Genomic DNA, 24,812 nt, shown 5'->3' with positions numbered 1-24,812 from the left:
CTCAGTTACCTCCAAGACACCTTCCCCTCTACCACTCTCTCCCCCTGCAAACTCCATAGAGGGTGCTCTGGGATCTGCCCTGTGGGATGAGGAGGGGATGGGTTGGAGGCAGAGATGAAAGGGTTGGGGGCAGGGATGCATATTCTCCATCTGGCCCTGTGGAGATTGCCAGGAAAGATAACAAAGCCTGGGGCTCTATTTCTTTTCTTCTGGGCTTCTTCCCAAGGTATGTCCACACTAGGAAAAAGGGTGGTTTTTACCACCCTGATAACTAACACGAGGTAAAATCCTAGACAGCTTGCAGTTTTAACATGTATTAATAGGTTGATGTAAAGACTGGGGCAGGGCAAGGGGAGCCTGGAGTTTGCCTCAACCAGCTAACACATGTGAAAACTACAACTGCCTTGTTCATACTAGGAGTTACCATGTGTCAGCTAATATGTGGTAAAAATCCAGCCTTCTTCCTAGTGAAGACAAGGCTCAAGTGGCCTTATAAACAGTAGTGGCCAGGGAGAGCACATGGTAGCCTGGCTCCATTTGAATCCCATTGTGCGGGGCCAGAAGGGGAACCACAAGGGGCTACAGCCAGTGCGGATAGATGAGGCCAAGTGCTATGTTAGCCCTGGCATCCCACGGATTCTGGGAGAACGCTGAGTGTTAATATCCCCCAGAGAGTTCAAATGGACCCTCAAATAACTCTTCTGGTGGAGTTCTATAGAATGTAGTAGAAAATGATAACCGTCCTGTAGAATTTTTTGAATCACCTACTGCATTTAATAAGACTTTTTTCTAATCCCTGCTATAGAATTCTTTAGGATGGTTCAGTAGTTGACTAGAAGGATATAGTTCACTAATGAATTCTAGCCCCTTTTACCTTTGATTCTCTGTCTCCTGCTCTCAGTTGGGAATGACTGGGGTTTCAATGCCACGCTTCCTATGTTTCCCTCGTCCCAGTGGGGCTGTCAAAAAACCGACTATACTCCGCACTTGTGAGAGCTGGCTTCCATAGCCCCGCCCAGTGCTGAGCGCTGGCCTGCGGACCGTGGAGCGAATTAGGAAACCGTTGTCTCCGGCACTGAAGGAGGCTTGGGCTTCCAGCCCTGAGCTAGCTGGTGCAGACAGACACTGTTCCGGAAAAGAAAACCTGTCCACTTCCCTGCGCAAGAGCAGGCCAAGCTGCTCAGCCAGGAAAAGCCCTTGCTTTCTGCCATGCTTTATGTCAGCTACTCCATCTGTGAATAGTCACAATAAAATCAACTTGCTTCCCTTGCTGGGGGAATGTCTGCTAATGTAAAGCTCGATATATTGTAAGTGCGCAGCTTCATTATTAGTATCCTCCAGTTGTTTGTGATTCAAGAGGTAGGGAAACAGCAACGTAGGGACTTAGACCATAGCAGGGCAATAAATATGTTCCCCCAGCGTGGCTGGGGCAGGGGTTGGATCACTATTCAGGCCCCAATCCTACAATGAGCTCCAGACAGGCAGACTGCCATTGGTTCCACATGGGGCAGGGACCTTACTCATTGCAGGACCAGGGTCTTTAAATTACTAAGACAAGAGGCGGACCGTATTTATATTGTTTTTCAAATCTAAATTCCCCACCTCTCCCTTAATGCTGGTGATTCAAGGAAAGTAGAACGTGGATCCAAACTGCCTGGTTCTGGTTTTGCAAAACTACCTGCTAGTCTATCTCTGGCCCTATTAACCCTGCCACATCGGCTGCCATTACAGTAGTGGCTCGAACAGTGGCTTCTCAGGGAGAAGTGCCAAAAAAAAAGGAAGTTCTTGTGTGACTTTGAGCCTCAAGACGACATGTAAATATGAGGCAAGTGAGAGTCTTCAGTGCCTTGCGGCTGGCTAATAGCAATAGCCCGATGAGAGCTCTTTAAGGCTGGGTCTCTGCTGGTATTTTACTTGAACTCTCCCACTGTTGCACTAGAATTAGTGCCACACCACCAGTGGTAGCATTGGTGGGAGCACTAGTATAGACCAGGCACTGGCATTTTTAGCACCAGGTCATCTAGGCCTCCCCACAGCAGGTTTAAACGCCACAACGGTTAAACTACTAGCAGCCCGTCCATCCGAGCGCTTCCTTCGTTATTAACATCAGTGGAGCTGCAGCAATGGGAGATTTTAAGGGGGGAAAGAATAGTGCAGACAAGGTTGTTAGTTCCTGTCACAACAGGCACTGAAGTAGAGGGGCTTTAAGAGGACGTTTTTTGTTGTTTTTTAAGTGAAAAGTATCAGGGATGCAAAAACAAAGCACCAAAAAGAAACCCACTGACGGTAAACTAAACATGACAACTCTCACTGCAATTTCCCCACTAATCCTAGCAGAGAGCCAACCAGGGGCTCGCTTTAAGATAAAATGGGTTGGATTTCCCCTGGGTTTGCACAATCAATCGTGTTATTACAAAAGTAATTATAAAAATCCCAATTGCACTACACTGTAGCGAGATCACCACCACAAACACTGAGTGCTTTTTAAAGAGAGACAGCTATGCCACAAATATTACCTGTAGTCTTCAGACTACCTAGTATCAGAGAGAGATGTGCTCTGCACCATGGTATGTTGCCATTTTGTCATGTGCGGGGGTTTGCAAAACTCATCTAAAAACTCAGAAAGACAGCTCTGAAGAATTTGCACAAAACACCATGTCCGTATCTTAGGGCTATTTTGACCTCTGGTGCTAGCAGCAGCTGACCGCATTTGGATGAAACAGATGGTCCAGCATTAAGACACAATGGACCCCAGTTGCTACGAAAGCACTAGCCCTGACATGAGGCGCATCAGAACACAGGAAATGGAATTAGCCGGAGTCGATAATCATAGACTCTGGGCGTGCCCCTGACATAGGAAAAACTCTCCCTCCTGCCAATGGGCGTTTTGCCTGCCTTAGGACTACAGGAGGAAGGCAGATGCTTTTCCCAGCCTGCTCTCAGACACAGCCTACACAGTCTGTTGAATTCAACCTTGCCCTTTTCCTGGATCCTAGTTTTATTAACAGAGATTAACACTAAAATAACAAAGTTCACCTCAAACCTTCTCCCTGGGCTTAGCTGGGAGTTGACACTAGCTACGGACTATCCATAAATTACAGAACACATTTTTTGGGGATTTTCAAGACCCACCCCCTTGTCAAATGTAAGAAATGGAGGAAGCCCCTCACCCCTAATGCATTACGTAATTTATGGACAGCCCCTTAGCATCTGACAGGATTGCAAAAATGAAACTGCTGAGGGGTAGTATTACCCTGATCACTTTGCTCGTATGTTGCAACACTACACCACCCTTTGTCTCTTTAGATTGTAAGCTCTTTGGGACTAGACCTCTCCTTTAGCATTGTAGTGCCTGTCTGCTTGTCTAGGTGCCTAGCACATTTTGGGTGCTACTAGAATATAAATATTAATAAGGGCTTTATTTTTCCCTTGAGAAGAATGATTTGCTCTCATGGATGTCCCTTATAGCCTTATCTGGTGGGGTTTTTTTTGTTTGTTTGAACCATTGACTTCACAAGGAATGCGAGCTTGACATGTTAAACCAGACTACAAATGGACTACACACTGCTTGCTGAGTTAGCACAGCTAGGACCTGAGATGAAAGACAAGAGAAACAGACATGAAGAAATGCACCAGCTTGGCTGCTCTCCTCTCTTTATTAATTATTAGCCTGGTGATTGTGATGCAGGCTGGTTTGAATGAATAGAAGCTATTGATTTTAATACATCTCCTAAAGCAGGGAAAGTAATGACGTCAGTAATGCAATTCAGTTTGCCTACAATAGAATTAAGTGAGTCAGACAGCAGTTATGAGCCACTGTAGATAAGGTGGAATGCTCCTGTTGAAGGATCTCGTCAAGTTAGTATTTTCCCTTCTTACGTACCTTTTCAGTGTACTCTGGTTTGTTTTTTACCATGTCAGTGCCTCGCTGTGATACCACAATAAAAGTTGTGTCATTGTTTCCATTATAAACCTCTGTTAAATTAAGGTTTTCAACCTGTGGTCCACGGTCCCTTGGGGGTCTGCAGACTATGTCAAAGATTTCCAAAGGGGCCCACACCTCCATTTGAAATATTTTAGGGGTCCACAAATGAAAAAAGGTTGAAAACCACTGAATTAGGGATTTATAACCCAAAGACACATCCTTGAAATCAACAGGGCTCCATGCAGGTGTGGGGTTTCACCCATATAGTTCCTGTTTCAGGATCTGACCCTGAATGCTTAACATTGATGTGGGGCTGAATTTTGACATATAAACTCTCAGCCTGAGTGGAGTTGTTTGTTTTAAAATACAAATTTTGGTTGAAATCGAGCTAGTGATTTATTTTAAGCTTAGTCAAGTTTTCTCCTCCATCAACTAAACCTTTTTATTTTTGTTTATAGTAAAATGAAATTTTGGGGGATTTAACAACACTTTGTGCTTCTATAGCACCTTTCATTTCAGTACCTTTATGTGATTTACCAATGTTAATGCTGCTGTAAGAGGATGAGTATTATCCCCATTTACAGATGGTGAAACTGAGGCACTGAAGATTTCAGTGACATGACCAGAGTCACAAGGCAAGTCAGCAACAGAACCAGAAATAGAACCAGAACCTGTTCTGTATTTCATGAGTAATCAAAATAACATGCATGAATTGCTAACTTTAGCAGATTCTTTTCTCGCTCTGTCTCTGTCACTGACTTTTCTCTCCACACCCCACCAATGAGTTGCTTGGGCTAATCATCACTCTGTTTGAAGGAAGCTGGGTTAACTAAGGCAGATTTAAATAAGAAAGCAGTTTGATACCTCAGTACTAAAATGAGCACTAGGATGGGGAATTTGGGCAACTAATTACAATGTCCGAGGTTAAAAATGGCATTCTCCTTAAAGAGCTCAGTGGTGAAGGTCATTAGGTACCTACATCGATTGCTGGTTTAAGCTTCCATGCAATTAGATGCTGCCCACATCACAAGCAATTTGTCCAGACTACACTGGTCCCTTACAATAGTCTGCATTATTGCTGTAACAAAAATACCATGTGAGAAAGAGTGTAGGCATTGTGACATTCTGACAGAAGAGGCCAGAGCTGTTGGAGTCAGTGAAAGCTGGATCATTCAACCATGTGGGCTGAAGTCTCTGGGAACTGATTATAGGTGAGAAATTGCTTGAGGCCAGGATTGTAATCTGTTAAACTTTAGACACCAGAAAAGACGTTTTATTTTGTATTTGTTTGTAACCATACCTGTCTTTTTCCCGCTCTTGCTTAGTATCACTTAAATCTCTGTTCTTAATAAATAAACTTATTCTTAGTTTTATTATAAACGGTGTGAGTGCTGCTTTGTTGAAGTGAACTATGAATCTGCAGCTAACCTAACATGTACATTGTCTCTTTGGAGGCAGCAAATGTAACAATTTCTGTGAGGGACACTACAGAGAGATATCTCTGGGGAACTCGGGAACTAGGGTTCACTAACTGTTGCCTTGAAGGCAAGGTAAAGACTGTCAGAATCTCAAGGAGTTTGTGGGTGAGGTAGTCAGACTGGGGTGGCAGAGAGCTGACTGACAGTCAAATCTCCTGCCTCAATAGGAGAGTTTGGCAGAGTAGCAGCACAGTGGCTCACAGTTCTGGATGTCCTGAGTAGAACATCATAGGCATGAATATTAGTATAAAGTGGTATCTGCACAGACAACTCTGTCTGCAAGCCCAATTCTTTGAGCTGCTTTCTCTTAAGTGTCAGCTGTGGTTAACATATATGAGCTGGAGAATGTGCCATTGGCTCTTTGACAATTTGCTACTTTATTCTATCCTAACATGCTTGATGTGTTCTGAAGTATCAGTAACTAATAACTCTTACAACACCTGCCCAATAATATAAATTGACATTTATTTAGAGGCATTTCTTTGATGCTCACTCAGACAGTATCTTTACCTCCCAGTAAACCACATCCCATATAACTCTAGGCACCAGATTCTCTATTACCCTGCACATAGTATAGTCATTTACACCTGTGGAAAGCTTGTTTAAAATTCTGATTTGATTGCATTTTACACCAGGGTTCACACCCACTTTGCACAGGTATAAATGATTAAACAAAGTGTAGAGCCATGAAGAACCACATATAGTATACTTAAGATAGACTTAAAAGATTGTCTTAAGACTGAATATGTTCTAAGAAATGCACTATGCTTAAAACATTCCATTTGAATTTGCAATGGCATATTTAGTGACAAAAAAGGAATCAGAATGGCAGAAAAAGTGATATAGTCAATTTACACATTTGTTAAAAAGGTCTAATATGTCATTGCTGTCTGAGATTGCAAAATAAAAATCTTAAAAGAATAATAGTACTGCTAATGAACGTACATAAATAGCACTAGAATAGTGGTTTGAGTTTAGGATTGGGAACAAGAAACTTCTCAGTGCTACTTCGGATACAGACTCCCTCTTTGATCATAGGCAAGTCACTTTCACTTTTAACCTTTCAGTCTCACTTTTGCCGTCTGTACAGTGGAGACAATTGTTATCTTGCAGGGGTGCAGTTAAGATTAATTAGCTAGTGTTTGCAGAGGAGGTTGAAGCACCTCTGAATACTGTATCAAAGACAGTAAGGCTTTACCACTTATACTACATTCTATTTAGGAAATAATTAACTTTATACTTTCCAATTTTCATTTGCTGCACTTGAGCGAATTTGTATTCCACATGTAAACACTATTATAATTTACAACTGTCAAATACTGCAGCCCTATACTTCTCTGTGGTTAGGGGTTATAAAGAGAATGATATTTAAACAAACGGGTCAAGATTTTCAAAAGAACGAGTGATTCTGAGTACCTCAAGTTTGGTGTCTAATGTGAGATCCTTAAATGTGAGATTTCCAGAAAGTGTTAAGGGTAAGATTTTTAAAGGTATTTAGACACCTAATTCCCATTGATTTCCTTTAAAAATCTGGCTCTAACAGCTAAACTCCGAAAATCCCATCTCTCTAAATTATCACATATGGGTCACCCAAATTCTGAGGCACTAGATTCAAATGACAGGTTTACACTTTGAACCCACCAGCTCTATTTGGGGTATTAGAGATTCTGTACCCGGTAATGCAGAGACATCTGAAAAAAATCAATGTGTAATATTTTCTCATTTGAAGTATCTTCATAGTAAGCAGTCTGTTTTCAATTAAACGTGTGTGTGATTTTAGTGGCACAATTGCCATTAGTATTACTTAGAGATGAGTAGCTAGAGATTTGTGTGTTTGGAACTGTGGGCCTTTAGCTATTTGTCAGGTTATACTTTTAGTAATTATTGTCTTGGTGAGAGCCAATTTTATATAACACATCTCACTATACCATGGTGGTCAGGCTGCCATTTAGTAGCACGGATCCAATCATTTTAATAGTAAGAAATAATTACTTATAAATGTTCATTTTTTAAATAATTGCATTTCCTTCAATATGCAGCATGAAGGCTTTATAATTACTTTGCTGCTCTTTTTCTTTGCAGATCCATTTTTTCTCCTCATCTTCAAATGAAAACCATTAAAATTTACTTGAGGCTAATCATGAGAGCTGTTTCATTTGACATAATTCACAAAAGTTTATTTATTAATGTGTGAAGCATTCTAATTAAACGGGATGGATTTTTACTTTTACAAAGTCTGTATTGGCAGTGCTGGCTGATACATCATAATGACAGCTTATTTCTTTCCTGGATGTCGTGAATTTCAGTGGCAACAACACAGTTTATCTTGTTCGGGAACGAACTGGCATGACACTGACATTCCACCTTCCAAACAAGAAAAGTAACCATCAGCATTTAAAACACAGGCCCGATATCAAGAGGGATCAAATACCTACAATTCCCATTGAAATGAATGAGATTTGCAAGTGCACAGCACCTCTTAGAATCTGATCAATACGACCAGTCTTATTTCTCCTCCCACCCCTTTCTCATGCTGACCTCACTCTTTGAGTAGCTTTATTGAAATTAAAGCCCGCAGTTATGGCCTGATATTAATACAAAATACCCAGTGTTGCCAACTCTTGTGATTGGAGCCTTGAAATATTTGGTCTATTTCTTAAAGCCCCAGCTCCTGGAGTCATGTGAGTATGTGAAAAATCTCAGCTTTCTGTTTTTTAAAAAGTGAATGTTTAGTTCTTGTGGTTGTGAGGAGAAGCTTGAAAATGTGACTCACCTGCATCCAAAAGGCTCAACCCAGAAGGCAAATAAAAAGAACCCCATATATATTATCTTTAAAAAGCTCCTTTATTTTAAAGCCAATCTCATGATTTGGGGGTCCTGACTCATAATTTTTGAACAACTGGGGTTGGCAATATTGTGTATCTGTGGCCTTCTGGGGAATACAAGCTCTAGAAGATCAAGAATGCTGGAGACGGGCAGAATTATTCAAAGGAAAGGCTGATCTGTTGTGCATTATTCAATCCTGAATAACCCCACAATGGTGATATATGGAAAAAGCACATGCAAACCTGCTCCCTGTATTCAGGAGTTATCTGCAATTAGTGAAAGGGGAAAATGCCATTTTCCTTTATCTTAGCAGCGTTTACCTAGGGCAACTTTTGTGCTTCAGAAGGCCTGTCTGCCACACAAACTGTCAGTGTCCTGAGTGGGCCTTTTGCTTCCCTCTGACTCTTTATCATTGATTCTGTTCTTTCAGTTTTCAAATGCATTAGTCTTTTTTTATGCAGGGGTGGGGGCTGATTCATTGGTTATCGTGTTCTATCATGGGTTATACCACTGTAATTGATTATGCCTTGCTGCCCTATTTCCATGCTTTTGCCAATCAACTAATTAATGCAAGAGATGGCTGAAAAAAGGAAATTCCTGAAAACATAATATGAAAATGCACTTTTTCATGTATAGCCTATTCATTTCTCCAATGCAATCATATAATACATGCTATATTGCCGATGGTTATGCATTTCATACAAGAAAAAGCAAGCCTGTCTCTATCCCTGTCTCTATTTCTGCCATTCTGTAAGGTCATGGCTGTTGGCCCTGATATGCCATTTTTCATCTGAGATTGGCACTGGGCTGGCAGCACTGGACATGAGTATATGAACGGCCACTGCAAAAGGATGTCACAACACTAGTCATGGCAAGTCAGCAGGAACTGTAGGAGTAGTTGTTTTCTTCTGGAGGCACGCAGATCTTCTTATAGGAAGTATACATTGCTTATTTGCACCTATTGGAACCATCGTCAGCCTTGTGTGCAGCAGGTACTTTTAATCTGTCATAAGGGTATTGGCATCTCAGTGAAGTTTTGAGGGAGCTGAAGTCCATAGTATCGTATGACAGCTGAATTATCTCCAGTATCTCAATCCCATCACATAGTAATGAGCTGACTCTGGACCAGAGGCAGAGGGTCAAATATAAGGGCTTGTCCACATGGGGAAGTTGCCCATAATAGCTATCGCAGTCATTACAAAATAACAGTAGATGTGTCCACATGGGGAGCCATTCCAGAATTGTGCTTTAAATTCACACCCTAGCTTATTTTGGAATAACTTCCCCTTGTAGACAAGCCCTAAGACGCAGTCCTTGTGGGAACTTGTGTACTTGGCTCTGGCTTGCTAGGAGACTTTATTGCTTCTCTTTTTGGACTTTGCAAATATTATTGTTTGGGGTTTTTCTTTGCTTGTGTTATTCTTTTGCACAAACGGAGGCTGCTTTTTGAAAGCTTTGCTCAGTTTCCAGGAAACTGTTGCCCTGTTAGGGAGTTTGTGCCGTTCATGCAGGGTGGAATTCACTTCACTCGCATAAAGCAAGAATAGCTGAGCTCCTTGCATGTGAGTTTGGGGGTGGTGGAGGTAAAATCCCCTCCCCCCAACCTGGCACTGTAGCATAGTCTCAACCTTCACACAGCAGCTACTACAGCCAGTGGGTTGGAGTCATAGCTGGAACCTCTCTGCAGCACTTGTGCTGGGTGTTAGGGTCACTGGCTCTGCAAATTCCATGGCCAGTGTTGCACTCTGAACTAGCTACTCTGGGATTCAGATACACACACAGCACACAGCTTCCATTACAGAGCCTCACTGCTCTGTTTAAATAGTGTGGACAGCCTAACACTAAAGCCCTCTTTATCCATGTAAAGAGGTTGAGGACAGACAGCAACAGTGCAGGCTTGCTTTCCTGCCAGAATAGCGAGCTCCATCTCTGATTTGGAGGGACGTCTTCTAGACATGAGATGGCTGGCTGTTCTCCATACTATTATGGTCCAGTTCAACAAAGCACTTAAGCATATACTTAAATTTAAACATATGCAAAAGTACCATTGAAGTCTGACATAGACATAGGGATCATTTTGCAGTCTTTACTCTGGCAACAGTCCTTTTGAATCTAGTGGAAGTTTTGCCTCCATTAAGGCCAGGAGGATTTAGCCTTGCTTTCAATTTAATATTTTATTCAAATTCAGAATGCCACAGAGCTATCTTTGCATTTTAATATCAGTGATGTCTCCTTAAAGATTCAGTCTTGGAGCTCCATATACCTGCTCTGCTCTACTGAGCTTATTTGTGGGTCAGTTACTCATTTTGAAAAACACCTGCCTAAAAGATTCAGCAACTAAATCCCCCCTACATGCCTGTAACATAATACCAATAACTATTTTATTCAGCAATAAGCTACTTCCCTGCTAGGAACAAACTAACTTGCCCTGTAATTTTAGAAAGGCTCATGAATTAGAATGCAGTGTTTGAAAAACAGTACTGTAAAAGCTGTTCTTTTGTTCACCTGCCAGGTAGAGTTAATTTATGGTATTATGTCTTTCAGTAAATTATTGATATAAAAGTAATGCAGAATGACAATAAAACAATAGAATCACGTGGCTGAATGTAGGTCTCCTACATGGCTCCATCTCACTGTTTTTATTTTCTACAAATGCCTGGGCTTCACTTTGATGGTTTTATTGCAGGGAAGAACAATGGTCTCATAACAACATTCCAGTCTAGCCAATACAGAAGAAAGAAGAAGTGTCAGCATTAGTAGGGCCCACAGCCTGTGTTGAGATCTCGCTCAATAACCTCAACTCTGGGCAATATGGTTAATGGTGAGATGTAGGAACCACACGTCATGAAAACATTTACTGAATGCTAGCAACATTGTTCTCAATTAACGTTCATAACTCCGCAGTATCTCATGGCTTGAGTGAATAATATTTTATGAATCTCTTCTGTTTGTGTCACTAGGTCAGAATCTGCTCTCATTTATACTAGGAGTAGCTCCAATTATTTCATGGGAGTTGCTCAGAGTTTACATTGTGGTAATTAAGATGAGTATCTGGTCTACTACCCATTTGGATTCTGTGAGGCTTTCCATTATAAATCTTATTTTCAGAAATTAGCCAAAAAATTGCCATAATTTTGATTTTGCACCTTTGCATGTCCTTAGCTACCATAAAGAGAGCTTTACTCACAAAAGGATTGTACGTTCAGGCCTACGTAGAGCCTTAAACTTTACAGTGATGGATCCAGTGTGGGAGTTAATTTCTTTAACCAAGTCTGAAAAAACACAAAAATTACTCTTTTAGCTGGAGGAATCCTACCACCTCGCCCAAATGAGAAATGCTTGATTCTTGTTAGCATTCTTATTACTAAAGAAAATATTTAATAATTTAAACAGAAAATTTCCAGGTAGTTTTAGTTTTACAATGGACAGATGTGTTCAGGTATTTCAGGGCTGGAGCTGGGAGGGTCCGAGTTAGTTCATTCAACTATTTTCATTAAAATGTCATAAGGATTTTTAGCCTGGAGCCCAAGGGTTATATTCAACGCTATGTGACCCTTTGCCAACCCACTAACTTCCGAGGAGCTGCACCAGTTTACAAGGAGCAATGAATTTGGCCATTGAGGCCTGGTCCTGCTCTCACTGAAATCACTACCAAACTCCCATTGTCCTCAAAGGGAGCAGGATCATGCCCTTATCTGGCATGTGCAACCTCTGGATTAAGAAAATGCACTGTTTTGTATCCAAAGAAGGAAGAAGTTTCTTGGGTCAGTAGTCTGAAATGTGAGCAGGATTTACACACTAGAATATGAGCCACTATGATCTACAGTGTCCAAAATAAACTCTGCTTCTAAAAAAGGAAGACAAGCTTGTGTATATACCTTTACAACAACTTCTTCCCTGCTGCCCTGAAATCAATGAAGCTGCACAAGGGATGAATTTGCACATTGGTCAGATGAGCCTAAAGTTATTTAGATCAGTTTAAAATGTGTGTTCGCCCAAGAGGCATACAAGTTTTTGTTTTTGATGCATACAAAGAAAAGTTCCTTTTAGGCAAAGTTAAAGTTTTGAGGCAGTCTGAGGGGAAAAGTAAGGTATTCAAAGTTGAGGTGGCTTCTCATTCATTCTCCCCTCAGAGTATGTGCTGAAGCTCCCACTAGGAACGGTGTGTGAGCGTGCAGTGGGGATTTTTACCTTGGGGCCTGATTCATCAAGTTTAAGCCCAGAAAGGACCATTAGATCATCTGGCTGCCTGTATATCATAGGCCTTTACATTTCACCCACTTACCTGTGTATTGACCCCAATAACACACGTTTGACTAAAGCATAACTCCCAGAAAGACATCAAGACGTCATGATAGGACGACATCAAAGATGGATAATCGACCTCTTTCCTTTGTAGTTTGTTCCACTGGTTAATCACCCTCACTGATAAAAATTTATGCCTTATTTCTAATTTGACTTTGTCTGGCTGCAGCTTCCAGCCATTGGTTCTTGTTCTGCCATTCTCTGCTAGATTATTTTCTACAGTATTTTCTCTCAGTGAAGATATTTATACATTGTAACAAAGTCACCTCTCCATCTTCTTTTTGATAAACTAAACAGATTGAGCTCTTTAAGTTTCTCTCTCACTGCAAGGCATTTTCTCCAGCCCTTGAATCATTTTTTAAAATTCTTTTCTGCACCCTCTCCAATTTTTCAACATCCTTTTGAAAATGTGGGCACCAGAGGTGGATACACTATTCCTGTATCAGTCTCATTATTATTTACTGCTCTGACAATCTTTGTGTCATCCACATACTTTATAAGTGTGATTTTTACATTGTTTTCCACATTATTGATGAAATGTTGAGTAGTGTTGGGTCTAATATTGATCCCTGTGGAATCACACTAGAAACACCAACATTCAGTGATTCCAAATTTACATCTACTTTTTGAAACCTGTCAGCCAGATCTTTGTCCATTTAAGGTATGCTTTGCTGATATTGATAATGCTAATTTTTTAATCAGGCATTCCTGCAGTACTAAGTCATATTTAGACTTTTGTAAGGCATTTATCACATCTTTATCAACCCAACTTATAGTGTCAAATGACAAATTTTGGCCCACTGAACAAATATCCTGCCATGGTAAAATGTACTTGTGTACTGTTGAGGGATATTGAGAGGATTAATTCATTAATGGGCCAGATTAATGCAGTTAATATGTGTCAGAGGGAGGGATGCATCCCTAGGGAAGACAGCTGGGGCTATTCCCATTTGCCCTTCTTAGAGTTTCTGCAGGATTTGGGGAGCAACTTTTAATCCTACTGGGGGAGCAACTTTAATTCTTACTGCAGGAGTCCTGCTGACACAGCCTCAATGGGGATGCACTAAGTCATGGTATGTAAACTGACATTTAGCAGGCAATGTAAGTCGCAGGGGAATGTGGCCCACTGCTTGTAAAGCGGCCTAAAGATGGTTGGATATTCAAAAGTGCCTAAGCGCTTGTCTACACAGTGATGTAATGTGGTCTACAGGGGTGTGATTTCTAAAGGGCACTAATGCGTTGCACATTAATTGGGCTATGTAGACCCTGCTAGGGTGTGCTAAAGGTTCCCTAGTGCACTTTACCATAGTGCTGTTTCAAGCAGTACTACTTTAAAGTGCAACAAGGGTCTTTATGTACCAATTAATGTGCAACATGTTAGTGTGCTTTAGAAATGACACCCCCGTAGAGCATATTACTCCACCATACAGACAAGCCCTAAGTGACTTATGAGCAGTGGCTTAAGTGCTTTTGAAAATTCCATCTGAAAAGTGGTAATAAGTACTAAATAATATGGAATCATGGAATTACCCCAGGCTTGAATGTGACCCTCTTATAACTCTTAAAGTCAATGGGAGTTATGAAAATTGATGGGAGGGTGTCAAGCCCTAAATTTGGGAAAATATCCTTCTCTGAGTGATGTCAATGGGTTTTGCAATCATAGGTCAAGGGTAGTATGTGATAGTCATAATGTTTAATGCCTTGATTTTTTTTCCAGCTTCAGTCATAATGTTGTTTAATGCAAGGTGTTTTTTAATACTTGCATTGTCGCTATCTAGTTGATCCTTTTGCTGATCCAGGAATGGAGATTTCAGCACCTTGAACAGCACCCATGCTGCCTCCTGTATTACTATATAGAACTCCTGGGTTTTTCCAGTCATTGGCGTTTGTTAATAATACTTAGCCCTTCGATAGCCCTTTTCCCTCTTCAAAGTGCTGTGCAGACATCAACTAATCTTCATAACACTGCTCCAATGTAGGTAAATAAATATTATATTCCCATTTTACATACCCATAAATAGACAGAGAGAGAACTCACAGCTAGGATGTGAATAGAGTCAAATCCATCAACAAAAAACATCTCTTAAAAAATGGATGAATCACTTTCACAACAAGAAAAATTAGCCCCTTTGGCTAAGGTTCTGTGTTTCGTCAACAACACCTAATGTGATGATGACGTCCAGTTCCTTTCTCCAGTAGAGACCTGTCTGATGGCAAAGGAGATCACATTGATCCTGCCAGATATCTGCAACCAGCTACTCACTCACTTAATTTCCTTCCTTACATTTTCTCTTCCGCTCACCTGATTTGCATCTTTTATATCCCCCACTCCCTTTGGTCCCACTAGTCCCCTGTGAGCGTGCGCTCTCTCTCTTCTTACAAGTTCTGAGAGAGAGAGAGAGCGCGCGCGCGCTTTTTCCTGGGTACATATTATTTAATTCAGATCAGTCTGTGTTTATCCTTTCACTTTGTGCTCTCTTACTCTCTGTTTCCTATTAATCCTGAGCTCATCAGCCTTAAACCCATCATGTCCTCTACTCCCCTTTACAGTACAGGCTACTAGCACTTTTAAAAATACACATTTCTCCTCTTTAATCAATCAGTCTGGCTAGGTCATTAAGAAGTCAGTTTGGTTTTCATCATTTTTGTTTCCTCCTAGCTTGTAGCAGGAGTAGGTACCAAGGCAGCACCTTCCCTTCTTTAGTGTTCTGGCCAAGGCTAGGAAAAGCTACGCCGGTGAATGGGAGGCCAGGAAAACACTATCCCAGGTGAATTACTTCTCAGCTTGTGCTGGATTCTCATTTCCCAGCAGTAGGGAAGCCTATATCCAAAGCCCTGGCTGTCTGTTTCTTATCCAACAGTGATGCTGCTCTGAGCCAGGGGTGCAAGGCCTCGGCATCCCTTTAGTAATTGGCAGTATCTAGGGCAGCGCTTACCAGGGGCAGGAGAGGCGAGGGGGGTACCTTGACTTCCAAACACACTGACCCTGTTCCCTCCCAGGCCAATGAGCACCCAGGTGGGGGCAGAAGAGGAGGGGGAAAGAGCCCAGACATCACCCTGCACCCCCCATACACACCTAGACACACACAAAAACACCCCCCCCCCACAAAAAACCTCCATTTGTGAATGGCTCCTCCTCCTAGGATCAGGCTGTCCCTCAACTTCCCATGGGCGGGGAGGAACCAGCATAAAGAGAGGGGACCCCCAAACACCACAGCACTAATGGGCGCCCCCTCCCCTCCAGGGACATGGGCAACCTCTGAGCCTCTTATGGAGGGTGAAAGGGACAACCCCTACCCACCAAAGCATCAGGAGTGACGCCCCATCCCCCGTACTTCCCCCTCCACCCAGGAGAACGGGCAGGTCAGTCCGGCTCCTTCCATCCCCTGTTCCCCCCACCTCTCCCTGCCAGCATAATCCGAATCCCAGGCAACGCTGACGGGCAGCCGGGCCGAGGGGAGGCGAGGTGGGACCCCGAGGAGAGCAGGCCAGGAGCCGAGCGGTGGGTGCCCAGGGGGCTCAGCAGCACTCACCCACTGGAGGAGGACGCAGGAGCTCGACTCAGCCCAGCTGGCGCGGGGCGGGCTGGCAGCTCCGGGCTGTCTCCGGAGGAGGATGCGGGAGCTGAGCCCGGCTGGGGCTGCGGGGGGGGGGGGGGGTTGCAGCACCCGCAGCTCAAGGAGCCCGAGGATGAGCTCGGCTGGAGCAGGGGGCGCGGGGGGGCGGCTAGGAACGGCAGGTTTGCAGCTCCGAGCTCCTGCTGCCCTCGCAACCGGCGGGGCGGGGGGGATCCAGGGGAGAGGCGGGGAGGGGGCCGGGCTTGCACAGCGCCGCCCGGGCTGGAGGAGGCTGCAGGCGGCTGGAGAGGGGCGTTAGCCGCTCCTCACTCCCGCGGGCGGGGGGCCACCTACCGCACCGGCAGCTCCAGTCCGCCTCTCGCCGGCCAGCAGGGAGCGGGAGGCCGGGCGCTGCAGCGCCTCAATTATTCAGCGCTCCCCAGCCCCTGCCCTGCCCCGCCCCGCCCCGCCGCCGCCGCCACGTGATCCGGGGAGCGCCGGCGGAGCCGCCCGCCGCCCCAGGCGTGATGCAGCCGGCGCCCCCGCGGAGCCGCAGCTGCAGCCCTGGGTGAAGGGTTCCTGGGGGCTCTGGGCCCGGGGGACCAGCCTGCTGCCCTCGTGGGCGGCCCCGCAGCCCGGAGCCTCCCCTGGGGTCCCCCTGCTTAGCCCCCCATCTCCAGGGGCGTGGGGGTGGGAGTCCCTGCCTGAGCCACCCGCGCGGTGGGGGCTGGGAATCCCAGTTGATTCCCATCTAGTGGGAGTCTGCAAGGGGGCGTACTCCTGCCTCTGTCCCCACCCCATCCGCCTGGGTGAAGCCTGGCGATAGGGCTGGGAGGAGGGCAGAAGGGAACAGGTCCAGGAGTTTTACTTGTCTCTGAGTCACGCTCCGATCTCCGATTTCTCCGCTCACCCCCTCTTGTGGGCCAACCTCCTAGCCCAGGAGTGAGCCGTGTCATCACTCAGGGTTGTAGAGTGCCCCTACCAAGCCAGCGCTACGCCCTGTATCATCTCTTCCCACGAAAATGGCCATTCATCATTTCCCCCACTCCAATCACAAGTGTCTGGGCAGCATCCGATTCCGCTGAAAATGCCAGTGAGAACTAATGCCTGATACATTTCCCCACACACGTAGATATTTAGGGCTAAATCCTGCAGGTATGTAGTGTAAACTCCCACTGAAATCAATGGAGGATCTCCTGGGTAAGGACTGCAGTTTTCCATAGCTGCCAAGGTGTGATGGGTCTGGCATGACAACTATGGTAGAGGAAATCCCATAGCCTGCTGCAGAAAGAGCCTTTTCCAAATTAGCTTGCAATTGAAAAATGGGCTATAAAATGTACTTCCTAGAGATTGGCTAAAAGTAGACAACTCAGATCAAGATTTTGAACACCTCAAACCTGGGGAAGTGTTTGGTGAACATAAGAACATAAGTATGGCCAAACTGGGTTAGACCAGAGGACCATCGAGCGCAGTATCCTGTCTTCCCACAGTGGCCAATGCCAAGTGCTTCAGAGGGACTGAAAAGAACAGATGATCATCAAGTGATCCATCCCCTGTCGCCCATTCCCTGCTTCTGCTGTTTGTGTAGCAACTGGCCAAATGTGTCTTTGTCACCTCTGGTGCCTGTAGTACATGAAGAGGTTTAGCAAGTCTGCTGCTACTTTATTATCTATCTATTTTAAAGTTAGGGGCCTGTCAGGGTTCCCTTCCCACTCTGAACTCTAGGGTACAGATGTGGGGACCTGCATGAAAGACCCCGTAAGCTTATTTCTACCAGCCCAGGTTAAAACTTCCCCAAGGCACAATTTTTTGCCCTTGGACGGTACGCTGCCACCACCAAGTGATTTAACAAAGAATCAGGGAAAGGACCACGTGGAGTTCCTATTCCCCCAAAATATCCCCCCAAGCCCTTACACCCCCTTTCCTGGGGAGGCTTGAGAATAACATCCTAACCAATTTGTTACAAAGTGATCACAGACCCAAACCCCTGGGTCTTAGGACAATAGAGAAATCAGTCAGGTTCTTAAAAGAAGCATTTTATTTTTTAAAAACGTAAAAATCACCTCTGTAAAATGAGGACGAAAAATAACTTTACAGGGTAACAAAAGATTCAAAAACACAGCAGAGCTTCCTCTCGGCTTAGTTTCAAAGTTACAAAAAACAGCAATAAACCTCCCTCCAGCAAAGGAAAAATTCACAAGCAGAACAAAAGATAATCTAACATGCTTTGCCTGTCTTTTACTTACAATTTGTAATATGAGCGACTTTTAGGATGGTTTATAGGAAAAGGAGTTTTCTGGCCTGATGCTTCTCTGCTTCCCAAGAGAACACACCAAAACAAAACCTTCCCCCCACCCCCAAGGTTTGAAAGTATCTTCTTTCCCCATTGGTCCTTTTGGTCAGGTGCCAACCAGGTTATTTGAGCTTCTTAACCCCTTATAGGTGAGGAGGAATTCTAGACTACCCTTAGCTGTATGGTGATGAAAGGGCCATATGCAAAATTATATTTTGAACACTTCCACATTTGGAGGTGTCAAGATTCCTTCGTCACTCTGAACTCTAGGGTACAGGTGTGGGGACCTGCATGAAAGACCCCCTAAGCTTTTTCTTACCAGCTTAGTTTAAAAACTTCCCCAAGGTACAAACTTTGCCTTGTCCTTGAACCGTATGCTGCCACCACCAAGCGTGTTAAACAAAGAACAGGGAACAAGCACATTTGGAGACGTCTTCCCCCAAATATCCCCCCAAGCCCTACACCCCCTTTCCTGGAGAAGGCTTGATAAAAATCCTCACCAATTTGTACAGTTGAACACAGACCCAAACCTTTGGATCTTAAGAACAATGAAAAATCAATCAGGTTCTTAAAAGAAGAATTTTAATGAAAGAAAAGGTAAGAGCATCACCTCTGTAAAATCAGGATGGTAAATACCTTACAGGGTAATCAGATTCAAAACACAGAGAATCCCTCCAGGCAAAACCTTAAGTTACAAAAAGACACAAAAACAGGAATATACATTCCATTCTGCACAACTATTTTACCAGCCATTAAACAAAAGGAAATCTAACGCATTTCTAGCTAGATTACTTATTAACTTTACAGAAGTTCTGAGTCTGCATTCCTGATCTGTTCCCAGCAAAAGCATCACACAGACAGACAGACCCTTTGTTCCCCCTCCCCCCCCCGCCCCTCGATTTGAAAGTATCTTGTCTCCTCATTGGTCATTTTGGTCTGGTACCAGCGAGGTTATCTTGGCTTCTTAACCCTTTACAGGTGAAAGGGTTTTGCCTCTGGCCAGGAGGGATTTTATAGCACTGTATACAGAAAGATAGTTACCCTTCCCTTTATTTTTATGATGGGGGTATTTAGGGTTATGGCTCAAGCTTCTCTCTAATATTTCCTTTTGCACTTTTCTTGATCTAATTTTTGAACTGAGTTGTCTCCACTCTCCTCGGGTCTCTCCATAAACTTCTACTTTCCATTATTCATAGCCTTGCCATTTTGACCTAAAATCTAAGATGAGGATCAGTGCTGATGCTGGGAAGAGGAGCAGAACATAAGAACGGCCATACTGGGTCAGCCCAATGGTCCATCTAGCCCAGTATCCTGTCTTACAACAGTGGCCAATGCCAGAGACTTCAAAGGGAATGAACAGAACAGGTCAATTATCAAGTGATCCATCCCCTGTTGTCGGGTCCCATCATCAGGCAGTCAGAGGCTTAGGGACACCTAGAGCTTGGGGTTGTATCTCTGACCATTTTGGCTAAGAGCCACTGATGGACCCTATCCTCCATGAACTTATCTAATTCTTTTTTGAACCCAGTAATAGTGTTGGCCTTCACAACATCCCCGGCAATGAGTTCCACAAGTTAATTGTGCATAGTGAGAAGAAGCACGTCCTTATGCTTGCTTTAAACCTGCTGCCTATTCATTGGGTGACCCCTTGTTCTTGTGTTATATGAAGGGGTAAATAACAATTCCTTATTCACTTTCCCCACACCCTGCATAATTTTATAGATCTCACACTCTATTCAATCCCCTTTGTACTTTGGGAATGTTTACAAATTTCAGTTTGCATCAAAATGCTCTGAAGTGTAATGTCGTCCATTCCCAGCCACATATGTTGGAGTGGTGCCAGAGATAAGGAAGTGGAGAGGACTTGCTCTTCTTCCTCCAAACTCTGAAAGAAAAATAATTCATCAGTAAACCCAAGAATGTGGCCTTTCTGCCTCACCTCCCTTTGGGAAGCCAGGCCCTTCCCTGGCTGAATAAGACCTGCTGGAGGCTGACTTAGTGCCAGTGGCTCTCAGCAATTATGCTACATGATCCACTGGCTATAGATACAGCTTTCTCGTGGTTTTACAGGTTGTAACACCATCAACTGAGCAGTATTCCCTGGGCTGTTCAAGTGAAGGCCATTATTTCACAACCCCCCACCAATCCCACAGCTCATGTCTCCCTTCATCAGTCCTGAAATTCCCCCTCTTCTTCCTGGCTTTATCTCCCATTCCCCAAACCCTCAAAGATTCATATTTCAGCCACCCAACTACGGAACACTAGGCAGGATTCCCTTTCAGGCCACTTGGTCAGCTGGAGACGTCATCACTGAGTGACACGAATCATTCCTTTCCTGCAGCACTACCAAAACCTGTGAGATCAAGATGCAGAGAAGTGTGGAACACAAATTAGCCCACTCACAACTGGCAATTTTGCAAACACTGGTGGATTTTGTTCTCTCCCTTATTCTTTGGTTGCACTAGAGCAAACTTCAGAGCTGGAGTTGCCGCTCTTTCTGCGTCTCTGTTGTTTCCCTTGCTCTCCCATTCTATGTTGCGTCCCTTCCTGTTTGTTTATTGTTCATACTTACACCTCCTTTTAATGCATCCCTCCTGCCCCAGCTGTTTTGCTCAGTGTGTGGACAAGAAAGAGAAAATAGACTGTATACAATTGCTGATCCCTGATCTTGTCAGTTACACTTCGCTGCTTCTGCTCAGACTAGGGTAAAGCAGGAGAGGAGCAAATCCAAGTGAATGAATTTTACTCCTTCTCTTGGTACTCTGTATCAATATGCAGCACTTCTAGTGGTGTTGTGGATTATAGCTCATGGTGTGCCTTTTATGCTCATGTCCGATTCCTTTGTGGCTGCTCAGTGTGTGACTAAGTGCTACTAGGGTATGTATTTCTTCAAAGATTATGTTATTGTCACCAATTCAGGCCACATTCTGCTCTGAGTTTCCCTGAGTATAAAGCCAGAGTAATTCCACTGAGTTTAACTAAATTTCTCTAGATTTAGGCTCATGTAACAGAGAGCAGAATTATGGCCTCAGAAGGCCTCTTGGTAACAGTATACTTTTTTCACCTTTGGTACATTTCAGCTTGGTATGTTACAGTTTGGTTGAAGTCTAAAAAGAGAGACCATTCTATACATTTTAGGGCCAAAACCATATAACATGTGAGTTACGGATCATTGTCCAATATCTGATCATTTTTAATCCTAGTCCTTCTGTGCCTGCTCTCTCCCATTGCTTTCACTCTGTTGCATAGCAGTTCTCCAGTCTCTCTATTGCCACTCAGTTCCTTGTCTGTTTCCTGTATCTTTGCCAGTGTTTCAACCCACACTAGCTGTGACTAGCTATCCACACCACCACCGTATGCTGTTGAAGGGGTGAGGGCTTTGTCTGAGATCTGAGGCCCAGTTAAGATCTTCCTGATTCAAATTTTGAATTCCTCTAGTTTTTTCACTTCAAATTTCTTTGGAAGCTAGAATTTCTCTGGCTGCCTCTCAAGGCTGCAGTGGTCCATAAACTACATTTGGCTCCGTCAGGCAGATAAGAATGTCCATGCTAGCTCAGACCAATGGTCCCTCTAGTCCAACTTTCTGGCTCAGAGAGTGGTCAGTAAAAGATCCTTCAGCGGAAGATACAAGAATTCCCATAATGGCCAATTATGCAATAATATGCCTATGGCAGAAGTTTACTCTTAACCCCAGGTAGTCAGCAGTTTATGTCCTGCAGTATGATTTCTCTTATACATTTTTATCATACCTATTGTAACAGTGGATAATATTTTTCCCATTCACTGAAAATGTCTAATTCTTGTTTTGAATTCTACTAAACTCTTTGGCCTCAATAACACCTTGTGGCAGTGAGTTCCAAAGGCTAACCACACATTTTTTCTTTTTGTTTATCAGGTTTAACCATATTGCCTTTTTAATTTCATGGGGGTGGGGGCCCCCTTGTTCTTATATTGTGACATTGAATAAGGATAAACCTGAACATCCAGTTAATGTTCTCTCCTTCATTCATTATTTTGTTTACCTCTATCATGTCCCTTTTCATCTGCTCCATAATTGAACAATTCTAATATTTTTACATCTCTCAGTACCATCAACTCTCTGGATTATTTACTTGTTTTATTAATTTAGGGCCACACAAATTATCTTAGTATGTTTACCTTCTACCTCCTCAAGGCCTTTCGATATCCTCGCTTCCCAGAGCCTCTTTCCCTGAAGGAAATTCCTCAATCCAAGGCCTAGCCCTGATTACTTCATCCTGCTCTCTCTACCTTGGAGTGGTTGCTTTGATTTACCTGTCAGCATCAAAGCTGACCGGCCGCTCCATATTGGCTCACCTCTCTGTTCATTGAGCTCTCTCTGTTGAACTCCACTGATATTTTTTCTCTTTTGGTGACAGCTCCTCTCAATTCCATGTGCCTTAGAGTTGTTTTCTTCAACCATTCATAATCCAGACCAGTCTCAGAACTTGATGCCCTGATAATCCCTTTGCTACTGTCCTGGCCTGCCTCACCTCCTGCTTCTTTCTGGCGAAGCCTGATGCAAGGAATGGCCTAATAACATTAACTCTGATCTACTCCCAGTTCCAGGTTGAATGAAATGCTCTTCTACCTTATTATAAATAAACTGGAGGTTGGGGGAGTTTTGCATTGGGATTTGAGACCTGCTCCTGTGGGTGCCCACTCATGGTGGCAGTGTCTTCTAAAATACCAATATTCAGCACATGTAGATTTCTTTACATTCCCAGATCTCAAAGCATATTTTGGCTGGGAGTTTCAAAGAAGCCTAAATGAGTTAAGTGCTCTGTTCCCACAGAATTGCAATCACCCCGTGTGCTTTGAAAGTAGGTTGGGGAAAGGTGCTCCATGAAGAACCCTCTCTGACTGTTGGTTTTTATACTGCCACCCACCCCCATAATATCTGTTTCAGCACAGACACATTTGCACCGCTTGAACATACTCTCATGAGACATTTTAAATGAGCACAGAGAAATAGTTCAACCATGGGGCCAGGCCTTGTGACAATTTACACCCCATCTAACCCCACTGATTTTGATAGGGTGGTGAAAACATCACTGCAGAGGTTGCCACTTATTCCATACTTGATTGCAACCTTTTTGTCCTCAATATAAATGATATCAGGGCTGCCATAGTAAATATTTATCCACTCTGTTTGAATGAAGCCTGCACACTTAGCCACAAGGAATCATCCATGCTATGTAATAGCGTCTGTGCAAATATACAGCAGAGGACAAGGCAGAAATAGCGCGGGAAAGGGCGATTTGGGATCAGGACTGCAGCACTGAGGAAGGCAAGATGACAAAACAACAGGCAGAAATGTAAACAGATCATTACAGGTGTGTGTGTATGCGTGTGTTTTTTTTGGGAGACGATTCAGGGAGCATGGTTGGGAGGACTGAGCAGAGGGTTGGGAGTTAGCAAGTTCTGACTCTGCCACTGAATCTCTGTATGACCATGGGCAAGTTTCTTACGGCTTGTCTACATGGGGACATCCAGGAAAATTAATCCAAAATAACTGAAGGTGTGAATTTGAAGTGGATTAGTTAAAATGTATTAAAACCCAGTGTTAGCACATTTATCCAGAATTAAAGTGGCCTTCTATGTAAGTGGATTGGTGGTAATGAGATAAATTAAACTAAAACAAATTAAGGCCACTTTAATTCTGAAATTCAAACTTTTAGTCAATTTGGATTAATTTTCCAAGATGTCCCTGTGTAGACAAGCCATTACATTCTCCACCTCATTTCCTCATCTGTAAAATGGGAAGAATAATAATACTTCCTTTATTATCTTATGAGGATTAGTGAGAGAGTGACTGTTCCAAGCTATGAATGGATAAAGTGCCATATAAATGCAAAGTAGTATAAATATGTAAGTCAACAGCATCTGAGGGAGATTGCTCTGGGCATTTTATTGTCTAAATGGGTGAATAGTACAGGTCTGGTATTTTCTTTTTTATTGCCAGCCTTAATAAGCCAGTTGATATTTATCTGAAAAGCAGAAGAGGCATCTTAAATATTTTCTCATCTATTCAAGTGCTTTGAAAGGGTCTACAATTAAACTGAATATAAAACCTAATAATAATATTATGGGAAGAGTTATTAGTGAGACTGAATACCAGGTTACCGGCTGTCTTACAATGCTATTGGGTCTATTCTTAGTGAGCTAAGGGAGAAACTTCAGCAGCCCAAGATAGCATATATGTGATCATATTACGTAGTGTCCAGTCATCTGGGGTGGCATCCTGCCCTCCTGGAAGTCAATGGGAGTTTTGCCATTGGCTTCAGTGGGGTCAGGATTTCACCTCTGAGCTCCTTTGGCCACAAACATGAGAAAGCCATGGACTTTTTGTTAATAATGATGCTAATGCCTTATTATTTATAATTGCTATCTATCACGCTACCTCGTTG

At 43.4% G+C, this 24,812-nt stretch overlaps 1 protein-coding gene across 2 annotated transcripts in view; it reads right to left on the bottom strand.

The window, feature by feature from the left end:
- SLC7A14 (solute carrier family 7 member 14) overlaps positions 1-16,499 on the bottom strand; it is a 63,041-nt gene extending 46,542 nt beyond the window's left edge. The window contains exon 1 of one of the 2 annotated variants that reach the window (XM_084638892.1): positions 16,446-16,499. The gene's annotated coding sequence lies outside the window, so the exon portion shown is untranslated. Of the gene's footprint in view, positions 1-16,067; positions 16,159-16,445 lie in introns of those variants that run through there. The other variant, XM_084638891.1, reaches the window with a different exon arrangement.
- Positions 16,500-24,812: the final 8,313 nt, after the last annotated feature.

The sequence above is a fragment of the Lepidochelys olivacea genome (assembly GCF_965140295.1).
Source record: "Lepidochelys olivacea isolate rLepOli2 genome assembly, chromosome: 9".
Lineage (NCBI taxonomy): Eukaryota > Metazoa > Chordata > Testudines > Cheloniidae > Lepidochelys > Lepidochelys olivacea.
Note: the sequence above shows the minus strand (reverse complement) of the source record. Positions and strands in the feature narration are given on the sequence as shown.